At 41.8% G+C, this 17289-nt stretch overlaps 1 non-coding gene across 1 annotated transcript; it reads right to left on the minus strand.

Moving 5' to 3' along the window:
- Positions 1-15993: 15993 nt before the first annotated feature.
- TRNAF-GAA (transfer RNA phenylalanine (anticodon GAA)) lies at positions 15994-16069 on the minus strand. Its single transcript has one exon. It is a non-coding gene; the product is annotated as a tRNA-Phe (tRNA).
- Between the last annotated feature and the right edge of the window lie 1220 nt (positions 16070-17289).

The raw sequence follows: 17289 nt of genomic DNA on the forward strand, positions 1-17289 counted from the left end.
AAACCATAAGCATCTTAAAAGAAAACATAGGCAGTAAGCTCTCCGATATCTCTGGGAGCAATATATTTGTTTATTTATCTCCACGGGGACGTGAAATAAAAGACAGGATAAACAAATGGGACTATATCAAACTATAAAGCTTTTGCACAGCTAAAGACAAGAACAGAATAAAAAGACAAAATACAGGCCCTGGCCTGTTGGCTCAGTGGTAGAGCGTCAGCCTGGCGTGCGGGGGACCCGGGTTCGATTCCCGGCCAGGGCACATAGGAGAAGCACCCATTTGCTTCTCCACCCCCCCTCCTTCCTCTCTGTCTCTCTCTTCCCCTCCCGCAGCCAAGGCTCCATTGGAGCAAAGATGGCTCAGGCACTGGGGATGGCTCCTTTGTCTCTGCCCCAGGTGCTAGAGTGGCTCTGGTCATGGCAGAGCGATGCCCCGGAGGGGCAGAGCATCGCCCCTGGTGGGCAGAGCGTCGCCCCTGATGGGCGTGCCGGGTGGATCCTGGTCGGGCGCATGCGGGAGTCTGTCTGACTATCTCTCCCCATTTCCAGCTTCAGAAAAATACAAAAAAAAAAAGAAAGAAAGAAAGAAAAAGACAAACTACACAATGAGAGAACATATTTGACAATGCATCTGATAAGGGGTTAATAACCATAATTTATAAAGAAGTTGTAAATCTCAACACCAGGAAGACAAATAATCCAATCAAAAAATGCGTGAAAAAAATGAATAGACACTTCTCCAAAGAGGACATACAGATGGCCAATAGGCATATGAAAAAATGCTCAACATCACTAATCATTAGAGAAATGCAAATTAAAACCACAATGAGATATCACCTCACACTAGCCAGAATGGCGCTCATCAACAAAACAACACAGAATAAGTGCTGGCGAGGATGTGGAGAAAAGGGAACCCTCCTGCACTGCTAGTGGGAATGCAGACTGGTGCAGCCACTGTGGAAAACAGTATGAAGATTCCTCAAAAAACTGAAAATCGAACTGCCTTTTGACCCAGCTATCCCACTTTTAGGAATATACCCCAAGAACACCATAGAATGGCTCCAAAAGAAAAAATGCACCCCCATGTTTATGGCAGCATTGTTCACAATAGCAAAGATCTGGAACAGCCCAAGTGTCCGTCAGAGGGCGAGTGGATTAAAAAGCTTTGGTCCATATATACTATGGAATACTACTCAGCCATAAGAAATTATGACATCGGATCATTTACAATAACATGGATGGACCTTGATAATATTATATGGAGTGAAATAAGAAAATCAGAAAATACTAAGAACTATATGAATCCATACATAGATGGGACATAAAAATGAGACTCAGAGAAATGAACAAAAATGTGACAGCAATGGGGGTGGGGAGATGGAGGGTTGGGGGGATGGGGCAAGGAAGGAGAGAGGTGTTGGGGGAGGGGAGGGGCACAAAGAAAACCAGATAGAAGGTGACAGAAGACAATTTGACTTTGGGGGAGGGATATACAGCACAATCAAATGTCAAAATAATCTCGAGATGTTTTCTCTCAACATATGTACCCTGATTTATCAATGTCACTGCATTAAATTTAATAATAATAATAAAAAACATGGAGCTCTATGTTGACATACAAGTCTTCAAAGAAGGAGGAACTGCTGAAATAGTTCATCAGCAGTTGTCCCTGAGACAGCAGTCTTTATAGTGGAAACACCATAAGTAAATATTTGCCGTCTGTGTATAGATTAAAGGAGGAATATGGCAAATGCTGAAAAGCCATGATAATGGCATATATTTCTAGTCTTTGAGCTGATTTTAAGTTGACTGTTTCAGTATAAAATTGTCCATTGATTTGCAAGAGCGATTTGCCATTTAGTGGAAGTTTCCCAGAGCCATTGTTGTTGATCCTTTGAAAAAAGGAACAACAATAATTTTGAGGCTCAAAACCTATAAGCTGTAAGGGTCGCCTATGCCCCTTGATAATCAAGGATGCGACAAGATCAAAATATGGAAGTGTATTCCATGGGCTATTAGATGGTTCAATGTGCCCAAGCTGTAGCTGCTCTTGTACCAATCTAGCAGCTGCCCTAAGTTTCTCCTGAGAAAGGGGCCATTGGTCTACCCATACAGGATTATCTGATTTCCAGGTAATTGGGTTTGCACAATGCATTATTGGGGTAGCAGGAGCTACCAAGGCCCCTATGCTAAATTTTGATATCCTAATCCACATCTTCTGGTATTGGGTGCCATTTCTATGGGGGTGAGAATTCCTCGCTGTTCTTTTCCTAGTTGCTTAGTAGGCAAAAATCCCCAATCAGGCATCTGAGTACTGACTAAACCATTAGGACTGACAAGCAACGCTCCCGTGTTTTTCAAAACATCTCTACCCCACAAATTAACTGGCCATCCAGGGAGTGCATAAAGGAATAAAAAAAATCCAAAATGACCTTCTTTATCTTCCCAATGTAAAAAACTAGAACTTTGTTAAGGGAATTTACGCTTCCCTATACCTTGTAATTCTATTGCTGCTGCATGAGTGGGCCAGGAAGGAGGCCAATGTAGCTTAGCAATAACAGATACATCAGCTCCAGTATCTAAAAGTACATTAAACTGATGCCCATGTATTGTTAGTTCCATTTCAGGGTGTTCCTGACCTATTATTTTTTTTAATCCAATTGGCAAAATCAGAAGAGCCAAATAGCCAATTTTCTTGGGGCCCCTTTTGCAGGATGTGGCCTGAGAAGCAGAATTAGCATCCTTATACTATTCTTCTACCTGCCTGAATTAGACCTGAGACAAATTCTTTCTTTTTTTTTTATTAATTTTAATGGGGTGACATTGATAAATCAGGGTACCTATGTTCAGAGAAAACAGCTCTAGGTTATTTTGCCATTTGCTTATGCTGCATTCCCATCACTCAGATTCCAATTGTCTTTCGTCACCTTCTAACTGGTTTTCTTTGTGCCCATCCCCTTCCCTCTCCTCCCCCCCCCACCTTGTAACCACCACACTCTTGTCCATGTCTCTGAGTCTCATTTTTATGTCCCTCCTATGTATGGAATCATATAGTTCTTAGTTTTTTCTAATTTACTTATTTCGCTCATTATAATGTTATCAAGTTTCATCCATGTTGTTGTAAATGATCCAATGTCATCATTTCTTATGGCTGAGTAGTATTCCATAGTATACATGTACCAAAGCTTTTTAATCCACTCGCCCTCTGACGGACACTTGGGTTGTTTCCAGATCTTTGCTATTGTGAACAATGCTGCCATAAACATCGGGGTGCATTTCTTCTTGACATACAGTGCTATGGTGTTCTTGGGGTATATTCCTAAAAGTGGGATAGCTGGGTCAAAAGGCAGTTCGATTTTTAATTTTTTGAGGAATCTCCATACTGTTTTCCACAGTGGTTGCACCAGTCTGCATTCCCACCAGCAGTGCAGAAGGGTTCTCTTTTCTCCACATCCTCGCCAGCACTTATTCTGTGTTGTTTTGTTGATGAGCACCATTCTGACTGATGTGAGGTGATATCTCATTGTGGTTTTAATTTGCATTTCTCTAATGATTAGTGATGTTGAGCATTTTTTCATATGCCTATTGGCCATCTGTATGTCCTCTTTGGAGAAGTGTCTATTCATTTCTTTCACGCATTTTTTGATTGGATTGTTTGTCTTCCTGGTACTAAGTTTTACAACTTCTTTATAAATTTTGGTTATTAACCCCTTATCAGACACATTGTCAAATATGTTCTCCCATTGTGTAGTTTGTCTTTTTATTCTCTTCTTATTGCCTTTAGCTGTGCAGAGGCTTTTTAGTTTGCTACAGTCCCATTTGTTTATCCTGTCTTTTATTTCACTTGCCTGTGAAGACAAATCGGCAAATATATTGCTGCGAGAAATGTCAGAGAACTTACTGCCTATGTTTTCTTCTAAGATGCTTATGGTTTCATGGCTTACATTTAAGTCTTTTATCCATTTTGAGTTTATTTTTGTGAGTGGTGTAAGTTGGTGGTCTAGTTTCATTTTTTTCAGGTAGCTTTCTAATTTTCCCAACATCATTTGTTGAAGAGGATGTCTTTACTCCAATGTATGCTCTTGCCTCCTTTGTCAAATATCAGTTGTCCATAAAGGTGTGGGTTTATTTCTGGGTTCTCAGTTCTGTTCCATTGATCTATATGCCTGTTCTTATGCCAGTACCAGGCTGTTTTGAGTACAATGGCCTTGTAGTATAACTTGATATCCGGAAGTGTGATACCTCCCACTCTATTCTTCCTTTTCAAGATTGCTGAGGTTATTCGTGTTCTGTTTTGGTTCCATATAAATTTTTGGAATATGTGTTCTATATCTTTGAAGTAAGTCATTGCTATTTTAATCGCTATTGCATTGAATTTATAAATTGCTTTGGGTAATATAGACTTATTCTTTCTAACCATGAGCATGGTATATGTTTCCACTTGTTTGTATCTTCCTTGATTTCTTTTATCAATGTTTTATAATTTTCTGAGTACAAATCTTTAATCTCCCTGGTTAAATTTATTCCTAGGTACTTTATTTTATTGGTTGCAATGGTAAAGAGGATTGATTCCTTAATTTCTCTTTCTGACAGTTCATTGTTAGTATTTAAAAATGCCTCTGATTTCTGAATATTAATTTTATATACTGCCACCTTGCTGAATTTATTTATCAGGTCTAGTAGTTTTTTTACTGTGAATTTAGGGTTTTTTATATACAATATCATATCATCTGCAAATAATGATAGTTTTACTTTTCTTTTCCAATTTGGATGCCTTTTCTTTCTTGCTGTGGCCAGGACTTCCAGAACTATGTTGAATAAGAGTGGTGAAAGGGGGCACCCCTGCCTTGTTCCTGATCTTAAGGGGATTGCTTTTAATTTTTGCCCATTGAGTATGATGTTGGCTGTGGGTTTGTCATAGATGGCCTTTATCATGTTGAGGTATGTTCCCTGTATTCCCACTTTGCTGAGAATTTTGATCATGAATGGGTGCTGGATTTTATCAAATACTTTTTCTGCATCTATTGAAATTATCATGTGATTTTTCTCCTTACTTTTGTTTATGTGATGAATCACATTGATTGATTTGCGAATATTGTACCAGCCTTGCCTCCCAAGAATAAATCCTACTTGATCCTGGTGTATGATTTTTTTTCATATATTGCTGGATCAAGTTTGCTAATATTTTGTTGAGGATTTTAACATCTAAATTCATCAGGGATATTGGCCTATAATTTTCTTTCTCTGTGTTGTCTTTGCCTGGTTTTGGAATCAGAATTATGCTCTCCTCATAAAAGGAGCTTGGAAGTCTTCCTTCCCCTTGAATTTTTTGAAATAGCTTGAGAAGGATAGGAGTTAGTTCTTCTTTGAATATTTGGTAGAATTCACTTGTGAAGCCATCAGGCCCAGAACTTTTCTTTTTGGGGAGTTTTTTGATAACTGTTTCTATTTCATTTGTTGTAATTGGTCTGTTTAGGTTTTCTGATTCTTCCAGATTAATTTTTGGAAGATTTTATGTTTCAAGGAATTTGTCCATTTCATCTAGGTTATCTAGTTTTTGGCATAGAGTTCTTCATAGTATTTTCTTACAATAGTTTGTATTTATGTTGTGTCAGTTGTTATTTCTCCACTTCCATTTCTAATTTTATTTATTTGAGTCCTCTCTCTCTTTTTTTTTGGTGAGTCTGGTTAAAGGTTCATCGATCTTGTTTACCTTTTCAAAGAACCAACTCCTGGTTTCATTGATCCTCTGTATTGCTTCTTTAACCTCTATGTCATTTATTTCTGCTCTGATCTTTATTATTTCCTTCTTTCTACTAACTCTGGGCTTTACTTGCTGTTCTTTTTCTAGTTCTTTTAGATGTAGGGTCAAGTTGTTTATTTGCGCTTTTTCTAGCTTCTTGAGGTATGCCTGTAATGCTGTGAACTTCCCTCTTAAGACTGCTTTTGCTGTGTTCCATAAATTTTGAGTTGATGTATGCTCATTATCGTTCATTTCTAGGAATTTTTAAATTTTTTCTTTGATCTCATTGTTTACCCATTTGTTATTTAATAATGTGCTATTTAGTTTCCAAGTGTTTGAGTATTTTTCAGTTTTTCTGTTGTGGTTGATTTCTAGCTTTATGCCATTGTGATCAGAGAAAGTGCTCAATATGATTTCAATCTTCTTATATTTGTTGAGACCGCTTTTGTGCCCTAACATGTGGTCTATTCTAGAGAACGTATCATGAGCACTTGAAAAGAATGTATATTCTGCTGCTTTAGGGTGAAAGGTTCTAAAGATATCTATTAAATTAAGTTGATCCAGTGTGTCCTTTAAGTCTGCTGTTTTTTTGTTAATTTTCTTTCTTGAGGATCTATCTAGTGATGTTAGTGGGGTATTGAAATCCCCTACTATTATAGTATTGCTGTTGATCTCTCCCTTTAAATCTTTCAAAGTCTACTTTATATATTTAGGTGCTCCTATATTAGGTGCATAGCTATTTATAATGGTTATATCTTCCTGTTGGATTCCTCCCTTTATCATTATATAGTGACCTTCTTGATCTCTTACTATAGTCTTTGTTTTAAAGTCCATTTTGTCTGATATAACTATTGCTACCCCAGCTTTTTTTTTCATTTCCATTTACATGAAATATTTTTTTCCATCCATTTATCTTCAGCCTGTATGCATATTTTTTTAAGGTGTGTCTCTTGTAGACAGCATATGTATGGGTCCTGTTTTCTTATCCACGCAGCTACCCTATGTCTCTTGATCGGATCATTTAATCCATTTACATTTAAGGTTATTATTGATATGTAATTGTTTATTGCCATTTTATTCTTTAAAATTGTATTCCTCTTTTGCTATATTCTTTTTTCTCCTTTCATCTGTTTACTACAGGCCCCTTAGCATTTCTTGCAGCCTTGGTTTGGTTGTAGTGAATTCCTTGAGGGTTTTTTTTTTTTTTTTTGTCTGGAAAGCTTTTTATTTCTTTTTTAATTTTAAATGATAGCCTTGCTGGATAAAGTAATCTTGGTTGTAGGTTCTTGTTCTGCATTATTTTGAATATTTTTTGTCATTCCCTTTTGGCCTCAAGTGTTTCTGTTGAGAAGTCAAAAGTCATCCTTATATGGGCTCCTTTGTAGGTGATAGTCTTTTTTTCTCTAGCAGCTTTTAGTATTTTCTCTTTATCACTTAGCTTTGGTATTTTCATTATGATGTGTCTTGCTGTTGATTTCTTTGGGTTTCTTTTTAATGGAGTTCTCTGTGCTTCCTGAACATGTGAGATGTTTTCCTGCCTTAATTGAGGGAAGTTTTCAGCTATGATATGCTTGAACAAAGTCTCTATCCCTTGTTCTTTCTCTTCTTCTTCAGGAAGACCTATGATGTGGATGTTATTTCTCTTCATGTTGTCACAGAGCTCTCTTAGAGTTTCCTCAGACTTTTTGAGTATCTTTTCTTTTTTCTGCTCTGCTTCCTTGCCTTTATTTATCATGTCCTCTAACTTGCTGATTCAAATCTCAGCTTCATCCATCCTGCTTTTAATTCCTTCCGTTGTGTTCTTCATTTCTGATATTGTATTCATCATTTCTGACTGATTCTTTTTTTATTTCAATGTCCGTTTTTATATCTGCTATCTCTTTATTTAAGTGTTCGTAATGACCATCTATTATTGTTCTAATATCTTTGAGCATCCTAATAATTGTTATTTTAAACTCTGCATCTGGTAATTTGGTTATACCTGATTTGTGCAGGTCCTTTTCTGGGGATTTCCCTTGACTCATTTGTATTGCATTTCTCTGCCTTCTCATCTTCTCTGTGTAAAAGAAGGTCTTGGCCACTGGAGTCCACTGGGTGTGGCCTCTGTCTACAGGCCCGCCACCCCCTCTGCTGTTGCTGCTTAGGGCGTTTGGGTATTGGCATTGCCGGTACCTGCCCACTGGGGCTGTTGCTGTGGTTTCTGCCTTTCCTTCATGGGGTGTGACTGTGATCACATCTGCTCGGGTATACAAGCCTTGGTGCCCTTGGCCTTCGCCCTGCCCCCGTGGGTGGCATTATGCTTGGCCCTGAGGACAGTGACAAGCACCTTTGCTCAACTGTGGGTCTCCGCCTGATTCTGGGCTTTCGCCCTGCCCTTGCAGGAAGAGCCAGCTTGTGGGACTGCTGCAAGCCTTAGCTCCACAGGCCAGGTGGGACTGCATGCCCATGCTCAGTAGCAGGACTCCGCCTGTTCTGGGCTTTTGGCTCCACCTCCTGCGCCCTTGCTCAAGGGCCTGTCTCCACCCCTTCCAGGGTTCCCGCCCTTCTCCCACAGGCTGGATTACAGGCAGCCCACAGCTGAGCTTGACCACTTTTGTACACCCCCTCCTCCCCAGCCAGGCAAGACTGATCTCACACTTGGGCCCAGTGTTGGCCACCCAGCTTCCGCCCTTCTTGAAAGGACTTGCCACCGCCCACCCTCGGGTGAGCCCTCAGTCGTGTGGGTGTGGGTGATGCAGCTCAGACCCTAATATTCACTACTGTCTTCCTGCTACTCCGGTCCTCTCCTCTCTCCCCATTCCCCGGAGTCCCGGGTGAGTGGTTGTGAAAGAGGTGTTCTGTGCAGTTCCTTTAAGAAGAATTCTGTGTCTTAGAAGTCAGTTTCTTTTTCACAAACAGTATCCTGACTTGTTTCCAGCTAAATACTGCCCATACACCTCTTCTAGACTCTGGGGCTGCAGGCTGGGGCCTTGTTCCTGGGATTCAGAACCCTCCCCTCTCTACTAAACTCACTTCCTACCACGTGAGTCTCTCCTGGCTGCCATTCACTCTGGGGAGCTGGGCAGCCCTCTCCACATTTCCACTTTTCTCACCAGTCTTGGTGTGGCTTCTTCAGTGTTCCTTGGTTGAAGAGTCCTCTTGATTTTCTGTGGGTTTTTTGCTTTTAATGTTTTTCTCCAGTTTCAGTTTTAGATTAATGCTGGTCTCATAGAATGAGTTAGAACAGGGGTCCCCAAACTTTTTACACAGGGGGCCAGCTCACTGTCCCTCAGACTATTGGAGGGCCAGACTATAAAAAAAACTATGAACAAATCCCTATGCACACTGCACAGATCTTATTTTAAAGTAAAAAAAACAAAACGGGAACAAATACAATATTTAAAATAAAGAACAAGTAAATTTAAAGCAACCAACTGATCAGTATTTCAATGGGAACTATGCTCCTCTCACTGACCACCAATGAAAGAGGTGCCCTTTCCAGAAGTGCGGCGGGAGCCGGATAAATGGCCTCAGGGGGCCGCATGTGGCCCGTGGGCCATAGTTTGGGGACCCCTGAGTTAGAACATATTCCATCTGCTTCTATTTCCTGGCAGAGCTTGTAGAGAATTGGTATAATTTTTTTTAATATGTGGTAGAATTCATCAGTGAAACCATTTGGGCTTCGTTCTTTCCATTGTGGAAGGTTATTAATTTTAGAATCAATTTTTCTAATAGGTATAAGCTTATTCAGATTGGTTTTTTTCTTGACTGAGTTTTGGACCAACTATATTTCAATCACTTATTTATAGTATTCTTTTGTTATCATTTCAATGTCCATGGGATCAGCACTCTTTTTCTTTACTAATATTAGTAACTTTTTTCCTTAATTAGCTTGGCTAGAGCCTTATTAATTTATTGCTCTTTTCAAAGAACAAGCTTCAGATTTTGTTGATGTCTCTACTAATTATTCTCAATTTCCTTGATTTCTGCTTTAATTTTTATTATTTATTTTCTTCTGATTATTTTTTATTGAATCTGCTCTTCTTTTTCTAGTTTTCCAAGATGGAAGCTTATATTATTGCTTCTGGATCTTTCTTTTACCTAATATATGCATTCAAGCAGTAAGTTTTCTTCTAAACACTGATTTTTTTTTTTTACAGAGACAGAGAGAGAGTCAGAAGGAGGGACAGATGGGGACAGACAGACAGAAACAGAGTAAAATGAGAAGCATCAATCATCAGTTTTTTGTTGCGACACCTTAGTTGTTCATTGATTGCTTTCTCATATGTGCCTTGACCGTGGGCCTTCAGCAGACCGAGTAACCCCTTGCTTAAACCAGCGACCTTGGGTCCAAGCTGGTGAGCTTTGCTCAAGCCAGATGAGCCCGTGCTCAAGCTGGCAACCTCAGGTTCTCGAACCTGGGTTGTCCGCATCCCAGTTCAACGCTCTATCCACTGCGCCACTGCCTGGTCAGGCTAAACATTGATTTTTGCCATACACATAAATTTTGTTATATTTTTGTTTTCATTACTGAAAGCCTTTTTTTCCTTTTTTCTTTTATTTTTTTTATTTGTTTAGCAAGAAAGACAAAGAGAAGGACAGATAGAAACAGACTGGAAGAGAGAGAGATGAGAAGTATCATTGTGGCACCTTAGTTGTTCAATAATTGCTTCCTCATATGTGCCTTGATGATGAGGGGGAGGTGTCCAGTTGAACCAGTGACCCCTTGCTCAAGCCAGCAACCTTGGGGTTTTGAACCTGGGTCCTATGCATCCCAGGCCAACACTCTATCCACTGTGCCACCACCTGGTCAGGTCTGAAAGTCTTTTAAGTAATGTTTTGATGGGACTATTAAGCAGGAAGTTACATAAATACAAATAAACAATATATTGCAAATCTCATTTCTCTACTTTCTACCACCCATTTTAAAATGGTAAAACCATTAAGAAATCTCATTGCTCCAGTTGCAGAATAGTCTATCTTCTTCAAAGTAAGAACCATTTTCCTTATTAAGTAAGCAAACCTTCCAGCTCCATCACCACTACCACTACTCCCGCCACAGATGAAGGTCTGGAATACAGTGGACACTAAAGACATAGATTGTAGAAGATAAGATGGCTTTCTATCTTCCCAGAGATAATGGGGTCTGTGGGTTTTCATCTGTATTTTCACCAGTTAGAATTCCCCTAGGAGCCCTGGCCAGTTGGCTCAGTGGTAGAGCGTTGGCCCAGCATGTGGAAGTCCCGGGTTTGATTCCCAGCCAGGGCACACAGGAGAAGTTCCCATCTGCTTCTCCACCCTTCCTCCTCTCCTTTCTTTCTCTCTCTCTCTCTCTCTCTCATCTCTTCCCGCAGCCAAGGCTCCACTGAAGCAAAGTTGGCCTGGGCATTGAGGACGGCTCCATGGCCTCAGCCTCAGGCACTAGAATGGCTCTGGTTGCAACAGAGCAATGCCCTGATAGGCACAGCATCGCCCCCTGGTGAGCGTACTGGGTGGATCCTGGTCAGCGCATGCAGGCGTTTGTCTCTCTGTCTCCCTGCTTCTTACTTAAGAAAAATACAAAAAAGAATTCCCCTAGAAGCTCATGAGTTATATGAGAACCTCATCAATATCTGCACAAATGTCTACTCTGTTCTTCTATCCATTCAAATAAACCTCCCCTCTGAGGCCAAAATGTCTGTATCATTGACAAGTACTTCCTCCAGGCTCTCTGCATAATGGAGCTAGTGCTACTCAGGCTAAACAGAAGAGTACAGCAACCTTTTGTGGTCATGAAAGGGGGACAGCATAACCCATTCTTGTCACTGCCCTATGCTCAGATATGCACTCAATGACCTGTTTCCTTCATCCCATGTACTGTACCCACAAGGTTGATAAGGTAAATATTGTATGTCCAGTGCTGCAGGTAATAACACTGACACAGAAAAATTCCAAAACATGTCCATGATATATATCTAGTACTTAAAACATCCAGGTTTTTTATTTACATTTTTCACATGGAAAACAAGGTCTCTTTAAATTTTCTCCATCAATGGGTGAATCTTGGAAATGAAAAGAAGGAGAGGAGCAAGAGTTAGAGAAGAAAGAGGAAGATAATGTCTGAGGGATCTGTTCCTAGAATAAGCTGAGTTGGTGGTAACAATGATCACAGCAGCTATTCTTAGGCACACACTATAATGAATAGATATTATAATTTAATTTAATCCTCCCACAACCCTGTGAAATAAATAATGTTCTGATTTTCCTTTCACAGGTGAGGACCCAAAGATTAAGTGCTTATTGGAGCTGGGAAGTAAACTCAGGTCATCAAGGAGATAAAGTCTGTGGGGCCAGCATCTCCGCTGACTTGGATGTGGCTGAGCCTGAGGGTCTCTTTCCCAGGCCTGGGGAATGTCTATGAGACTCTGTGCAAGTCTGAGAGCCCACCAGCGCTGAGGGAGGTGGAGAAACCTCCCAGGCATTTTTGTGAGCAGAGCAAAGCAATGAGGAGGTTTTTGTTTCAGTTCTGCATGAGTCTGCAGCACTGTGAAAGCCTTTGACCTCCCATGATATGTAGCACAGTAATAGTCAGCCTCGTCGTCAGGCTGGAGCCCAGAGATGAGCAAAATCCCAGCATTGGTTGACACATCATTGGATCCAGAGAATCGGCTGGGGACCCCGGTTCCCTGGTGTTTGTCTGAATCTGAGTGGAATGTAAGAAGATACCGGGGAGGGCTCCCTGGATTCTGCTGAAACCAACCTATCCAGAAGTCACCAACATTGAAGCCACTGTTCAGGGTGCAGGTGAGTCTCACAGATGCCTTCAGGGATTCAGAGAGGGAGGCCGGCTGAGTCAGCACTGGCTGAGACAGGGAACCTGTAAACACAGATACATGTGGGTGCTGGGGTAGGGACCAGAGCTGACCTGAGATTCTGAGCCAGAGAGACTAACACAGATTGCATAGCTGCTCTGAGTTTATGAGGCATGCCCCTACCTCTGCAGTGAGAGAGGAGCATGAGGAGGAGAGGAGTCCAGGCCATGGTGAGAACAGTCCTCCTGAGCTGGAATTGGGCGGCCCCAGGCACCTCTTATCTCCTTCAGTGACCTCAGGGAGGAGGGGCTGTTCCTGTAAATTTGCTTTCCCTACCAGAGATCTTTGCTCCACCTACAGAACTAGCTGAAGTCTGCAACTAGGTTCTTTAGACAAAGGAGGCTGATGGGTGTGTCTCAGAGTTTGCCCCGTGGGAGGGTCTCGAAAGGAATCAGCTGCTGGGACCTTACACAGACCTGTGAGCCAGAAACTGCCCCACCCAGAGAAGAAACAGCTGCTGGGTCCCCACCAGCAAATACAGGCATCAATACCATAGATCTGGGGCACTGGGAGATTTCACAGCAGCGGGCACCCACGGTGCCTATCCTGGGAGAGACCCACAGCACCTCCTGCTGTCCACTGGAAGAACTTCAGTTTCTCCCTAGAAACAATGTTAATGGCGTTGGCCTGGGAAACTGGTCATTGTCATTCCAGAAACATCTGTTGACCATGACCTTTAGTGTCTCGTGGTAATTGATTTGTAGATTTTTATGTAAAAGAAATGTGAAATTTTTGAGCACCACGCCATGTGACCAAGGCTGCCGTGAAGCGAGTATACAGAGGACTCTAGGAACAGACATGAGCAGCCATTCAACAGGCAGAGGTGACTCAGTAATCTAGGTTTGTATAAAGACTGATGGTCCTATTGTTGAACAAATAAAGAAAATGAGATGTGGTAAAGTGTTCAAATATTCAGAGACATCAATAGTGTAAAGTGTTGGGAACTTTCTATGAAAGTAAGAAACATCCAAACTTGTACAGAATTTGTATAAGAGTTTATTTGCACCAAATTGATGGCAATTGCTAGGAAGCAAGGTCTCAGATGCTTCTTAGAATAACAGTTTGCAGTTTCTTTTATGCATTTGATTTTCAAGAGAGATGTAAGGAAAATCATATGAAGGTGGGAGAAAGCAAGGTGGGGATCAGATTATGGGATAGTTATGACATGTGCTTTCTTGAGGGTAATAGAAGGAGAGACACTGTGAAAGTGTGTTAACCTAGAGCCACAGAAACAATGGAAAATGGAGAGATCTTGCTCAAGGCAAAGGTAATCCATTCACTACAGAATTTATATGACTGGAGTGACAACCCACCGTGACCTGCTGAGTTAGGATTTTATGATCAGATCACACTGTGAGGTTACTCTTTTTCCTCCACACTTCTCATATTCCTGGGCCTCACATTTCTTGGAGGCCTTTGTTGTCAGGTCACACCAGGCTTCTTTGTTGCTGCTTCTCCTGATCAGAAGACGCTGTTCCTGACACCCTGACACACACCATGGGTCAGCACATCCTAGACAAAGAACCTTGAAAGTTCAGCATAATGGCTACTTCTTATCATACTTGGAAAAATACTTCCACCGTTTCAGAGTTTCAGAGCTATCGATGAAAAGCACAGGACAAGCTGTTACCACAGAGATGTGAAAGATGGGACGATAAAAGCCTGCTGAGGCTGAGGCAGGGGTTAGAGGACAGAGGGGGAGATGTCCCAGGGGCATTACTAGGCTTTGTCAACTGAGGATACAGTTCATTCATTAGTTCACTTCATCAGTCCCCAGATGTTCACCAGGTGAAAGCTAACCACTGTCTCTGGGGGAGCACTTCCAACAGCCAGGCTCTCTCCTACTTCCTCTCCCCTGGCAACCCAGCTTCCAGAGGAGCTTCAACACCACACTCACTGAAGAGCTCTAACACAGGGGTCCCCAAACTTTTTACACAGGGGTCCAGTTCACTGTCCCTCAGACCATTGGAGGACCGGACTATAAAAAAAACTATGAACAAATCCCTGTGCACATCTTATTTTAAAGTAAAAAAACAAAACGGGAACAAATACAATATTTAAAATAAAGAACAAGTAAATTTAAATCAACAAACTGGCCAGTATTTCAATGGGAACTATGCTCCTCTCACTGACCACCAATGAAAGAGGTGCCCCTTCCGGAAGTGCGGTAGGGGGCCGGATAAATGGCCTCAGGGGGCCGCATGCTGCCCGCAGGCCGTAGTTTGGGGACCCCTGCTCTAACACCTTAGGTTTCCTCCTATTGTGGACATTCAGTCAAAGTCCAACACTTGAATTTCTCTTCATTAGGTATCACAACAATGACTGCTCCTCTAAAATGTAATATGGGACGTTCACTTCACTCCATACTTTACTGAATTAGGAACTGCTGTAGAGATTTTTCATCTCATTTTTATCAGGCAGCCTTCTTGTTAAAGCAGCATCTCTAGCTTTTTAGTTAAGGGGCAGAATGTACACTGGGACTGTTTATTATTCAAAGGAACATAAGAGTTGACTGTCCACATGAGTCTTTACTTCTGATAAAGATAGAGCATAAACAATACAAATAAAAGGGAGGGCAGTACCTTGTGTTAAGGATTTCCATATTGAACATAATCAAGGTTTGGAAGACGCCCATGTCCTTCAATTAATTTATAGTCAAAGATTTACACAAGAAAGCTTGACAAAACATAATGAATGTGCATAATTCCTGTGGAAAATGCAAAAAGAAGCAATAAATCATAAGAAACCCTCGTAAGACTTATACGGTCCACTGAAATCACGCACAGGGAGGGAGTCCTGTGTGGTCTCACCACGTTTCACGAAAAGCAGACATCAAGATCTAACCCCACCAATGTACACCCTCCACGTTGCGCCTCCCCTCTCTTAAAGTATTCATCATACTGCTCTTTTTCATCAAATTTCTCCAAATCTTAGAACCTTAAAATAACTTACATGATTCCACAGTTTCTGAGAGTCAGGAAATTAGAGATTGGAAGTCCAACTACTACAGTCTCCACCACTAGTTAAGTGCGGGGGAAATCTACAACATTTTAGGATCATAATTTATGTACAATATTACCTTCATCCTTCTTGGATATTTCTTTTTTTTTTTTTTTTTTTTTTTTTTTTTTTTTTTGGTATTTTCTGAAGTTGGAAAAGGGGAGGCAGTCAGACAGACTCCTGCATACGCCCGACCGGGATCCACCTGGCATGCACACCAAGGGGTGATGCTCTACCCATCTGGGGCATTGCTCTGTTGCAACCAGAGCCATTCTAGCGCCTGAGGCAGAGGCCATGGAGCCATCCTCAGCACCCAGGCCAACTTTGCTCCAATGGAGCCTTGGCTGCGGGAGGGTAAGAGAGAGACAGAGAGGAAGGAGAGGGGGAGGGATGGAGAAGCAGATGGGTGCTTCTCCTGTGTGCCCTGGCTGGGAATCGAACCTGGGACTCCTGCACTTCAGGCCGACGCTCTACCACTGAGCCAACCGGCCAGGGCCCTTCTTGGATATTTCAAACCAAGAAAAAGAATAAACTTAATGGGAAAATAACCTACTGTTTTAAGACCACTCCTCACTTTATTGAGCAAAAGTTCAGCACTTTTCCATAGTGATTAATTTTTTTTTTGACAGAGACAGAGAGAGAGAGACAAGTAGAGGGACAGATAGGGATAGACAGACAGGAACGGAGAGAGATGAGAAACATCAATTCTTTATCGTGGCACCTGAGTTGTTTATTGACTGCTTTCTCATCTGTGCCTTGACCAGGAGGCTACAGCAGAGTGAGTGACTCCTTGCTCAAGCCAGCAACCCCACGCTCAAGCTGTTGAGCCTGCACACATCCGGTGACCCCGGGGTTTTGATCCTGGGTCCTTTACATCGCAGTTCGACACTCTATCCACTGCACCACCTCCTGATCAGGCTTGTGGTTATTAAGTTTAATGTATAATTAAATTTACAACACAAGTAAACAGTATTTCTCCTCTTTGCATGATATATTTAAACTTAAATTCCATTCAATAACTAACAGCAAGTGTTGATGACAGGTGAAGTGCAATCGCTGGTATCCTACATGCTTAACTAGACACGAAAATCTTCCACCTACAGTGGCCCTCCGCGGACCCCTGAACTCTCCTTAACTCTGTAAACTTGGGTGTCAACATCCATCATTTCCAACCTCCACAGCTACAGTTTTGAAGAGGAGGGTTGTTGTTTTTTGGTTTTGGTTTTTATTTTGCCTCCTATGCCCGTTCTCAAAATTAAACTTTGGTACTTACTGTTCCATTTCCCAGAATGCCATGGGCAAGGCCATCCCTGCTGCTATCACTCTGGGGACCCTAGAAGGGCAGGAAATTGTCCTTGAGGCTGACTGGGGACTCTGTGACGGAGGCACGAGGGAGGCCCGGTGGCCACTCACTCACTGACTGGGCAGAACAGTGCAGGCAGCTCTCCACATGCAGCACCGCCTTCGTCCACCTGCAGATAACCTGCTCAGATTCGGGCTATGGACTAACTATGTTCCTTTAAAACTATTGTTCTGAGCCTTTATATTTACTTGAAAATAAAACTGGGAGAGATTTCTGAATAGAGTTTTGAAAATTGGTTTGGCCTGACCTGTGGTGTCGCAGTGGATAAAGTGTTGACCTGGGAACGCTGAGGTTGCCGGTTCAAAACCCTGGGCTTGCCTGGCCAAGGCACATATGAGAATTGATGCTTCCTG

The sequence above is a fragment of the Saccopteryx bilineata genome, chromosome 2 (genome assembly GCF_036850765.1).
Source record: "Saccopteryx bilineata isolate mSacBil1 chromosome 2, mSacBil1_pri_phased_curated, whole genome shotgun sequence".
In the NCBI taxonomy this organism is placed as follows: domain Eukaryota; kingdom Metazoa; phylum Chordata; class Mammalia; order Chiroptera; family Emballonuridae; genus Saccopteryx; species Saccopteryx bilineata.